The following is a 12,016-nucleotide window of genomic DNA, read 5'->3' on the forward strand; positions in this document are numbered from 1 at the left end:
ATCCAAATGCCACAATAACACAAAACATCTCTAGGATATATGAATTATGTCAGCTTCATGTGTTCTACACCTCCAACTATTATTATTTAATTTCCCTTTTAATCGCAACAACCAGCTTGGAGTGAGGTACCAACAATACAATATTCTCATTTGCTAATCTTGATACCTTTGCCATCATCTGTGCTTAATGGAGACATGCCATGTTTGCTCCCATTGCAGGCCTATCACCTGTAATTTCTCTAGCAATGTCCACCGACCCTTCATCAGTCTTTTTAGTGTTTCTGCCTCACTCTCCCAAAAGGTCATATTAACTGAGCCAACTCTGGCTTGCCTGAGTTGACTTCTCTTATGCCTTTGAAAAGCATTCTTGTCTCTTTCAGACAGGGATATACATTTAGACCATACCTGGCCAATTAAAAATATACAAAACATTCTTGTGCTTTTAGGGAAAATTTCTCCTTGAGAGCTGGAAAACTTTTAAGTACAGGGCAAGTATGGTTTTCCAAAATTTGTTTTCATTCCTTTAGCCCCCTATTTACCCAAAGCTCTCTTGAGATTGTAACCATCATTATCCTTAATCCTGGGATAATGCCAGACACAGTCTGTGAAGCCTCTCTTCCATGATAAGCCACTAATCCATGCACTTTCATTTTCAATTTGCCCCAACCAGACTTGAACCATAAGAACCATTGCCCCATCCCTGCAGCTATCTGATGACCTGATTCAACTGGCATGTGACAACATTACCCACTATATGCAGAAAATCTCATACTCTATAGCACTTTGGAATATATACATGCAAAGTTGAGATTGCTTCCCCAAGTCTCGCAAGGGAAGCAGCATTAATAGTTTCCTATAGAGGCACTGCACTATGGTGTGTCACTGAGACTGGGATATTCCTAACAAGATACACAAAGTAAGGAAGAATCATCATTTATATCACCTGGATCTTACCAGTGATTGTAAAAAAATGCTTATTTTAAGCAGAAGGGTTGAACTCTTTCAGATTAATTAACTGAATTTATTTTCCACGCTACAAGTGAGTGAATGTCTAAGAGTGATGCCCAAGTACTTAGAGGCCTTTGCTACTGGGATACCCTGACTGCCTAATTCATAGCCAACATTTCTATAGTGAATCATTACTGACTTGGATAAACTGAAACCAGGCAAGTGATGTTTCCAAATGAGTGGAGGGCATCCAATACTGTCACTCATTCATGTCTAACATGTATGACAAGAAGGCTGGGGGTTTTGTTTAGATGCTTTAATACACAGAAACACATCAGGATGGATAGTAGCATCTGTGCTAAGATTCACCTGCATAAATCAACTGACAAAAGCTGATTTGTTTACTTTTCTCTGCACTTATTTAAGATTAGAAATTTGTAGATAAATGTTATATTTAATATAATACAGGGAGATAATACTAGCTGCAATTGCAATCTTGGTGGCTTTGGAATTGCCCGCTACTGCTGTAAATCTGTTTTTGGACACTTCTACTGGGCCCATCTCATTTGCTCACTCAGCTGAGTACAGTGAGACCATATTTTGACTTCAAACACTCCTACCAGTCCCATCTCCTCTGTTGTGTACAGACAGAGCACCTTGGGAAGGACATCCCCTATAGCATTTTAATCTGCTCTGTTCCCTCCCTCTCCACAAAAAAAAAAAAAATAAAAAATAAAAATTACTTATAGTTTCCTGAGCTGTTCTTACATAACAGTCTTCTACCTTAATACCTTAATTTGCTGTTCTGTGTGCTTTTATGTGTTCAAGTGCTCTTATTCGATTTTTCATAAACTTGTTTTTGTCATTTTTAACTTATCTGCATTTATTTAAACTGTATATGCCTTAATATTGCTACACACTCAAGTGTACTAGCTTGTACTGCATTTAAAGTGTTTTTGCTACTGTCATTAGCTCATTCTTTCTAATACAGAGAGAACTTTTTGAGAAAGACAACCCACTTAACTAAAAAAAAAATAAATAAATAAATACATATATATATATATATATATATATATATATATATATATGTATATAAAAATTCCAAGCTTGTTTTCTGCCTTTCCTGTAAGTAGTTTAATTCAGATACAGATTTGCTGTATCCAGGACTGTCTGTAAGTTTCTGTGCCCCAAGCCTTTCAGTGTTGGAGTGAAGCCTTCTAGCTTATCAGTGGGAGTGGTAAGCACTAGGTAACCTATCTACCACAAGAGTGATTTCTGGCCCAGAAATTATAGTCTATTGGCCATTTGGGCAGTTTTTCCATCTCTTTCAAATTTCTGCTTTAAAAGCCTGCATTTGCGCTTGCTTCCCACTTTCCCTGTAACTACTTTAGCCCAGATACAGGTTTTCTGTATCCAGGACTGTTTGCAAGCTTCTGTGCCCCCAAGCCTTTCTGTGTTGGAGATAAGCCTTCTAGCTTATCAGTGGGAGTGGTAAGCACTAGGTAGCCTATCTACAACAAGATCCAGATCCAGATTCTTAGTTTTAGCAATTGAATTTGCTTATCTGTACTCAGCACTTGTTCATAACTTGTTGTACACACTAAATAAACTACAAATTACTACAGCACTCACCCTTCCTCATTACCTAGAGGAAAACAGTTTTGACACTTCCTTTCCTCACTTGCTTAGAGAAAAACAGCTCTTGTACTCACTTTCCTCACTTGTCTAGAGGAAAATATTTTTTTTATTCAGGCATGTCCAAGGGTCAGCTCCCAGTGTTCTCTCCTGTCTATCTGATGAATCTGGGCATTTTGAGGCGATGTAGCAATTGCCTCATGTACACAGACAGCCATCTCTTCCTACCACCCAACACTACAACCTGTGAGAGATGCACTTATCTAGCCAAACTGGAGGTATAGCTCTCTCCAACCAAGACTAAACTTGATAGTCAAGAGGAGAAGTTAAACACTTGCACCACACAACACTCATTACATAGTCCCACTAAACCTACACCACCAACATCCATACATAGAAAAACAAAAACATTTGTGGAAGCTCTCAATAATAATCTGCTCAAGCAACAGAGACCTCCAAAGCAGAAATGCAAGCAACATCCCACCAGCAACACAACACAAATGAAACATAGCCCACAGACTCAGTGTGCCACTCAACCACAGTCCATAAGGCGAAACAACGTACCCAACACACTAGTTATAGGTGACTCTATAGTCAGGCACACTGATGTCCCACTCACCAGGCTAAATAAGGAGAAGGTCACTGTTAGCTGCCTGTCAGGTGCCAGGATCCGTCACATAAAACACGCACTCAGGTCACTCCACAACAATTACAAATATGACTCTGTGATTGTCCATGTTGGTATGAATGACCTGAGATGTACCTCCCTGGACTACATGAAAAGAGACATGGAAGAACTCTCTGATCTTGTAGCCCAGGCAGGTATGACCCTGGCCCTGAGTAGCATCCTGCCATCGCCCATAATAATACCGCAGTACAAGGACAAAATAATTGACTTCAACAATTGGCTAAGCTTCTGGTGTCATTCTAAGGGGATCCAATATCTGTCTGCCTTGAACGATATGGTCGACAGACCATGATGCTTTGCCAGAGATTGCCTGCACTTGTCACCCCTATGATTCCAGAGACTGGCAAAGGCTCTTGCCGCCACTATGGTGCCTTTTTTAGGCAAGGTTCAAATGACAAAATCACCACCATAACAGGAACAGGCAAGCAAAAACTAAGGGTAATGCTACTCAGTGCTAGAAGTCTAAATCTCAAAATGCACTCACTTGAGGCACTCCTTAAAATGGAGAACATCGATGTCTGTGCAGTGACTGAGACCTGGTTCAAGGCTCCAGAGAGCACCCCTGCATTACCAAGCTATAACTCATACTACACTTCAGTCATCTAACCTGGACAGCAACACCAAAGCCAGAGGTGTGTCCATATTCATTAAGGATATCCACACCTCCAGGGTAGTTGCTTAGCATAATGCAGCCAAGGTTATCCAAGTGCAACTAACTCTTTGCAAAACTGCAAACCAAATTGTAGCTGCTACAGTTCCCCCACCATGCCCCAGGATTCCCACTCCTCTTTTCTTGATATACTGAAAAAATATTAGTGTTCAACCAAACACCCTAATATTGTGTGATTTTAACTACCCCACCATTAACTGGGAAAACTACTCATGTACCAACACCTTCGCTCAGCGCTTTCTGGAATTTATAAATTTCAATGCCCTGGATCAACTTATCCACACCCCCACCAACAATATCCCAGACCTAGTCATTTCCAACATGAGTGACCGGTGTTCCACACCTGAAGTCAACTCCTCTTTAGTCAGATCCGACCATATGCTAGTCACCCTAGATATCCATATCCCACCCCCATCCCCCATTAAGGAAACCATGGTCAAAAATTTCTCCAAAGTCAACTTTGTGCTTTTTAAGACAGAAGTGGTGAACTTCATGACACCCATGCAGATAGACAATACAGTTATGACTGCTTAATCCTACACAAATGCACTCTATAAGCACTTACACGAGTGCATGGATCATGTTATCTCAAACAGAACCAAGATGCTATCCTCCAAAAAAAGGAAGCCAATATGCTGGTCCCCTGCCATAAACAAACTCTATAACTGAAGGAAGAAATTGTTGCAAAAGAGAGTAAAATCCCGTGAATGTAGGAGCTCCCTGGTCAGCCTCAGCAAGAAGCTGAGATCCTTTATAAAATCCTCCAAAGCTAGCTATGAAAACAAGATTGCCACTGATTCTAAGGACAACCACAAAGCATTCTATAGCTATGTCAAGAATCTCGATGGCAACACCCAGACCTGCTCTAAGTTACAGCACAATGGCACAAAAATTACAGAACCAACTGATATTGCCAACATCCTGGAAGATAGGTTCAGTGCTAACTTTACCCACCTCTCACCCCCTAAAGGGCCCATATCTATACAGGATGAATGCAGAGTCCCTGTAATGACAACTTCACAGGTAAAAGCAGCACTCTCTAAAGCCAAAAACACAGCATCCATGGAACCGGACAACATCCCAGGCTACGTTTTACATGAACTTCAGAATGAACTGGCTCCCCACCTAAGCACCATGTTCAATCATAGCCTCACATCAGGCTTTTTTGCCCACTGAATGGTGCACAGCAACAGTTATCCCACTCCACAAAGGGGGAGCCACCACTGATTCTGGAAACTATCGCCCTATTAGTCTGACGAGCCTGGTCTGCAAGGCCATGGAACGCATCATCATGGAATTCAAAAACAAAGACATTGGTAACCTCCAGTCTCTGGACCCCACCCAGTTCGGGTTTGTGAAAGGCAGATCTTGCCTCCTGAACCTAGTCGTCTTCTTTGAAGCAGTCACCAAAGCCATAGACGAGGGTAAGGCGGTTCACTAAGCCTATCTTGACCTCGCCAAGGCTTTCAACACCATCCCTCATTCTGGAAATATAGCTAAACTCACTAAACTAGGTAAAAATCCCTATGTCACAAGATGGGTTGCCAAATGGCTCACTGACAGAACCCACACTGTAAAAGTTGCAGACTCCAAATCTGACTACAAACCAGTGACAAGTGGAGTACCACAGGGTTCAGTCCTGGGACCTCTTCTGTTTGGTATCTACTTCTGTGAAGTACAGTCTAACACAGAAGGCCTCTGGCTAATGAATTTCACAGATGACTGCAAACTAGGTGCTATAGTTGAGTCCCCAAATGATGTGGACATCCTACAGAAGGGCCTCACTGAGACAGATGCCTAGTGTCAGAGCCATGGCCTCAAGCAAAAAAGTGCATTGTTATCCCCTTTGGTAAAAACTCTGTACTCATGAACTACCACATAGGTGGCAGTCTTCTTAACACTGAATGTGTGATAAGAGACTTTGGGACCCAGGTGGACAGCAGTCTCTCCTTTGATAATCACATTGCCACAGTAGTCAGGAAATCCTTCTACATGGCACACCTCATCACAAAAGGGTTCTCATCCATGAAAAAAGAGGTCATTGTTCCCCTCTACTCAACACTCATTAGACCCATTATAGAGTACAACGCCCCTTTTGGAATGTACCTCACAAGACATCTGCAGCAGCTGGAAAGGCCACAGAAGTACCTCACAAAAAAAATGACGGGCCTCAAACAGATGCCCTACACTGATCATCTCAAAAAACTCCAGCTTTATATCACCTACTCCAAAGTGATGTCTGCCTAACATATAAAGCTATGTCAATCCCAGAGCTGTTGGACATGCTACACCTAAAGAAATCCCAATCCCTCCAAGCTACATGCTCTAGGGACCTAAACCTTGTCACCACAATAAACAGGACTTGCTGGAGGGATAGATTCCTGTCCCAGAGACTTCCCATACTCTGGAACAAGCTTCCCAATGATGTCACGCAAAGTTCCTCATTAACACTCTTCAAGAAAAATCTTGATGAGTGGATGGGAAATAAGAAATACACCCCGGGGATCACTTCTGTGGCTCTGCTCAACAGGGACACAGGAAATTAACTTTCTTGGGATGGAATAAGCCAGGGAACTTTGTTGGCTAGGCTTACTTAGGCCCTTGGGCCGATAGCCTAGTACCTACCTATGAAACTATGAACCTATTAAATATGAACAAACAAGTTAATAGACAGACCTTACAAACATGCATGCTTACATCTCAACAGCTAACTACAAAATGGCAGTCAGACTTGCATGTGCTCAGTATTTATGCACTTGTACAAGCCCTTGGATAGCTTCTTAAAGGTATATACACACATATTGATCTACATCCTTCCTCTTAAAAAGACTGCCATTTAAAAAAAAACATTAGAGACAGACATGCATTACTATGCACATTAGAAACAAAACACAGTGTTCATGTCCAAGTTGCTTCATATCTTCTACAGGGTTTAGATATATGACCATATCTTGTAACATAACAATATGGACCAAGTTTAGCAACAGGGACAGTCTGCAGTGGAAAACTCATATCAGGAATGTCTAGATTTGACACAGGAATGGGAATGTCCTCTGGAACTTCTTTGGAATTGGAACACTGGACAACTCACTCTGAAATAAAGAGTCTTTTTCATAGGTTATGTGCTGTGGTATAGGCTCAGTGCCTGGGGTCAAATGCTTCTGATTTTGCCTAAAATCTGCACCTTGTGATTCCTCAATGTATGATCTCAGCTCTGGACCAATATTCTTCATGACACCAGTCTGATCATAACCTTTGTATGTTTGCATTATACCACTTCTCCATCTCGTAATGGATTGAGCGGTTTGTTGATTTTATCATAGGAGGACGTCTGGATTAAGTGTTTCTTCAACAGATTGGTTTTTACTAACCTGCTGTCCATGACACATGCAACCAGCAATTGACTACTGATTGGTAATGTGGTTCTGGTTTGTCTCGACAGAAGTCTCTGAGCAGGTGAACCAAGAATATTTATCATGAAGAACATTTCTGAGATTCAAGAGATTCAGGAAAACATCACTATTATCTCATTTTGACTTCTCAAGTAACTCTTTTGCACTATGAACTGCATGTTCTGCCAAACCAGTCCACTGTGGATACTCTGGACTACTTGTGACATGAGTAAAGTCCCATTCTTCACCAAATCTTTTGAACTGTTGGCTTGTAAAATGTTTGCCATTGTTAGAAATAACTTTGTGTGGACTACCATGGGCAGCAAAATGACGTTTCATCTTAGTAATGGCAGTAATAGATGGAAGGTTAGGAAGTAGGTCAATATCGAACCAATTGGAATAAGAATCTACTAACACCAAATATATTCCACTCTAAGATGTCGGTGGCTGCTGTTGACCAAGATAGTTCTGGAATCTGGTTAAGCTTAGGTGGTTCCTTCTGTTGATGTGGCTTTGTACTATTACACATTGAACAAGATAAAGCTGCTCTCTCAATGCCTTGTGACATAGAAGGCCAAAATACTAGTTCTCTCACCCTTCTTTTGGTAGATTAGACTCCTAGATGACCATGATGCAAGATAGTAATGTGCCCCTGTTGAAAGGACTTTGGAACAATTACTTTCGGACCATTCATAATGTCAGCCAAAATCTCTGTATGGAAAAGAAGGTTGCACTTCTTGAGGTAAACAAGATTGCTTTGACAGCCATTCTTGATTGATAAGGTGGTTGAGCCTTTCAAAACTGGATCTTTGGCTGTGTGATCTTTCAACTCATCAAAACATGTGGAAGAAAGAATTCTCTCTTCCATGACTTCAAAATCAAGGTTCCCATTATCATGATGTTCTGTGGTGTTTCTGGATGATCTGGATAAGGTATCAGGAAGATAAAGAAGTTTTCCTTTCTTGTAGACAAGATTGAAATTGTACTTTTGCAATCTCAGCATCATATGTTGCAGTCTAGCTGGAGCTGAATGCATAACCTTTCTCAAGATAGGGACTAAAGGCAGGTGATCTGTCTATATCTAGCTAGGTCTACCATAAACGTAAACATGGAACTTTGAACATGCAGACACAATTGCCAAAAGCTGTTTCTCGATCTGAGCATACTGAATTTCAGTTTGGGAAAGAGTTCTTGATGCACAGGCAACAGCTTGATCCTCTTGTGTAATGACTGCACCAAAACCAAATTTTGAAGCATCACATGAAAGTGTTATTGGCTTTTGAACATCATAGTATCTGAGAGTTGGTGAACTAACAATTCTCTGCTTCAGGACATCAAATGCTCTTTGATGTTGCTCTAACCAAGATCAGGATACATCTTTACATGTCAGCTCTCTGAGTGGTCCTGAAAGTTTGCTCAAGTCTCGAATGAATTTGCCTAGATAGTTGACCATGCCAAAAAAACATTGCAGGGCTTCAACATTGTCTGGTGCTGGCATCTTGAGAATGGCTGTTTGTTTTGAAGGGTCTGGCCGTAGGCCTGTAGTGTAAATAAATGGCCAATGTAAGTAAATTCTTGTAGCCTGAACTTGCATTTGTGTGAGTTGAGCTTAAGATTCTCTTGACATGCCCTTCCTAGAATGTTTCTGAGATTTCTGTTATGTTCTGCTTCATCATGACCTCTTACTAGTATGTCATCTACTATAATAGCAAAAGGATTCCCAGAAAAAAAAATGCTGCATTGCTTGTTAAAAGACTTCACTTGCAGAATTTATCCCACATGGCATTCTCAAAGATCTGTACCTGCCAAACAGAGTAGTGAGCAATGATGATTTTTTTTTCAAGCTGAATTTGCCAAAATGAACTCTTTGCATCTAAGAAAAAATACTGGCATTTGGAATCAAGACTGCGACTTCTACGGTTATGTCCATTGGGTGATGAGGTCTTTTTAATGCTTTTTTCAAATCTCGTGGATCAATACATATTCTAATGTCATCTGAGATTTTCTTGCGAACTACCACCGTGGAAGGTACCCATTCAGTTGGAGTTTCAACTGGACAAATCACACTTTGTCGCACCATTTTTATCTGGCTTGGCTTTGACTCTGTCTTGCATGGCTATTGGAACTTTTTGTGCTTGACTGGTAACTGGACTGACCTCAGGGTCTAACTTCATGCAGTACACAACTGAAAGTTTTCCTAGTTTGTCTTTGAAAAGATCAGCATAGGTAGAAAAAATGCACTGGGCAAAATTAGAGTAGTGGTCTTTTAAGCTAACATGATAGACTTCCTTATTAAATGAAAGTAGTCCCATCTTCAAACTGCCTCTGAGCCCTAATAATGACTGGACATGCCTCTTGTCCACATAAAATAACAAGTTGTAGCTTCTTCCAGAAGAGTAACATAAAAGCACTGCTGAGCCTTCAGTTTGAATTTCTTCACCTCCATAAGCAACAAGCTTCACACACCTTACCAAATCAAGCCTTTCACCTTTACAGACTCTAGTAAATGTTTCTGCTGACGTAACATTGCACTTGAAACCTGTGTCAACTTTGAGCTCTGTGGATTTGCCATTAATCTGAACAGTACAAAATGCTTCATTCTTTGCCCTTAAATCTACTGCATTGACTGATTCATGAAGCACTGACACACCATCCACATAAAGAGTAGGGTTGAAGCTTGCTAATTGATCAACTAACTTCTTAAAATGTTGCCTTTTAATAAAAGAATGTGGACCTTTTGATTTACAAAATCTTTTGAAATGATTCCACTTATTGCATGTGCGGCATTGCTGACCAAAAGCTAAACATTTTTCTCTTTTAGATTCATGACTTCCACTACAATTATGACAGTTTGCAATTAAACTAGATTAGGGCCCATACTTTGAGTTTGCTGACTCACTCTTATGCTTCACTGAGACTGTGTGAACTCTGGAATTTGCTAGAAGGCACTGGGGTTTAGCAGAGTGCTGCAGGGGTTGCAGTTGCTGCCATGTAATTGGGCCTGTTTCATTTAATAATGTGCTGCGTACTATCAACCTGAGCTCTGTCACTGTGCCTTCTGGAACTGTTCTCACTTGTAAATATATTTGTGTACTTTTCTGTAAGCTTATATATCTGATAAATCTCAGTGGCCTTATTCAAAGTTGCATCACTGTCACGAAGCAAACTTTTTCTCCCAGCATCATCTTTAACACCACACACAAGTCTGTCCTTTATCAACTCATCCTTTAAATCACCAAATCTGCATGTTTTAGACATTTCTAAGGCCAGTTATATATGCTGCAAAAGTTTCACCAGGCTTTTGATCCGTTGTGTAAAATAAGTGCCTTTCCATTGTAATATTTGTCTGGGGGTTACGCATTTATCTAAATTTACATTTTAAGTACTCGGGGTTCTCCCCTAAGTACAACAATATGACGGTTTTCCCAATCTCTGGTATAGATAGCAGGTGCATACACAAATGAGTGTTCCCAGTCTGTGTCTTCTGACCAAGCTAAATTAAGCAGAATAAATGCCTTTGTACAGTCATCTTTATCAGAAAATGCAACCTATATGAAAATATCATACTCTTGCTCAAACACTCTCCAGTTCTCAGCAGTATTACTGTCAAACACAAGTGCACTGGGCTTTTGAAATATGTCTGCCATGCCCACAAAGTATACACAAAACACTGAAAATATGGCCCTTGTAATTATGTATAAACAAACAATTTTTTGAGCTTGTAATAACATTCAAATGCACAGTAAACTCTTTGAAATACTGTACTTTTTGAAATATGCTCTGTAATGGCTGCACTCTGTGAAATATGCCCTGTAATGGCTTTACTTTTCTGAAATCGCTTTACTGTAACACTGCACAAACATGTGAACACTTAAATACACTTCTGATAACTCGGATATCTTTGCTTAATATGAGAAATACACACTTTGCAAAAATGCAGTCTTTTCTCTTTATTTTATTTGTTTTATGAAATTTTGATTTATTTCAAACATTTTCCATAGTCATTTGAATATTTCTATCAATATCATATATATCGGCTTATGCAAATATCATTTAGAATCTTCTGTATGCCCTGTTTCATATTGCATAAAAAAAAATAATGTTGAGCAAGTTTTAATACCTGAAATTCATTTCTGACCTGTTTTGTGAAGTATGAACATTTTAGGATCGATTCACAACTGTATATTCCACCAGCACTTAGCAAGTACCTTAAGTAGTTTTAGCCAAGCCGCCTTTAACGTCATGCCCTTTGGATATGCTGTTTCTGATTCCTTGTCCTTTAGGCATGCCGCTTCTGACACCATGTCGCTCGCTCATCTCTAACATATATAACAAGAAGGCTAGGGTTTACGTTTAGATGTTTTAATACATAGAAACACATCAGGATGAATAGCAACAAAATTAAATAAGAATGAACTAGTTAACAGGCAAACCTTACATTCATACATGCTTGCATCTCAACAGTTTACTACAAAATGGCAGTCAGACTCAGTATTTATACACTTGTGCAAGCCCTTGGGTAGCTTCTTAAAGGTATATACACACATATCGATCTACAAATACCTTACTCAGCACATTTCATAAGTTATTGCTCATTACCCCACTATTGTCAACAGACAGTGAAAAAGAGATTACCATCCCTTCCATGGAAAACTGACTTCCACTATGGCTGTGACGCTGTAT

The sequence above is a fragment of the Protopterus annectens genome, chromosome 5.part1 (assembly GCF_019279795.1).
Source record: "Protopterus annectens isolate FY-2018-M chromosome 5.part1, PAN1.0, whole genome shotgun sequence".
NCBI classification, from domain to species: Eukaryota; Metazoa; Chordata; order Ceratodontiformes; family Protopteridae; genus Protopterus; species Protopterus annectens.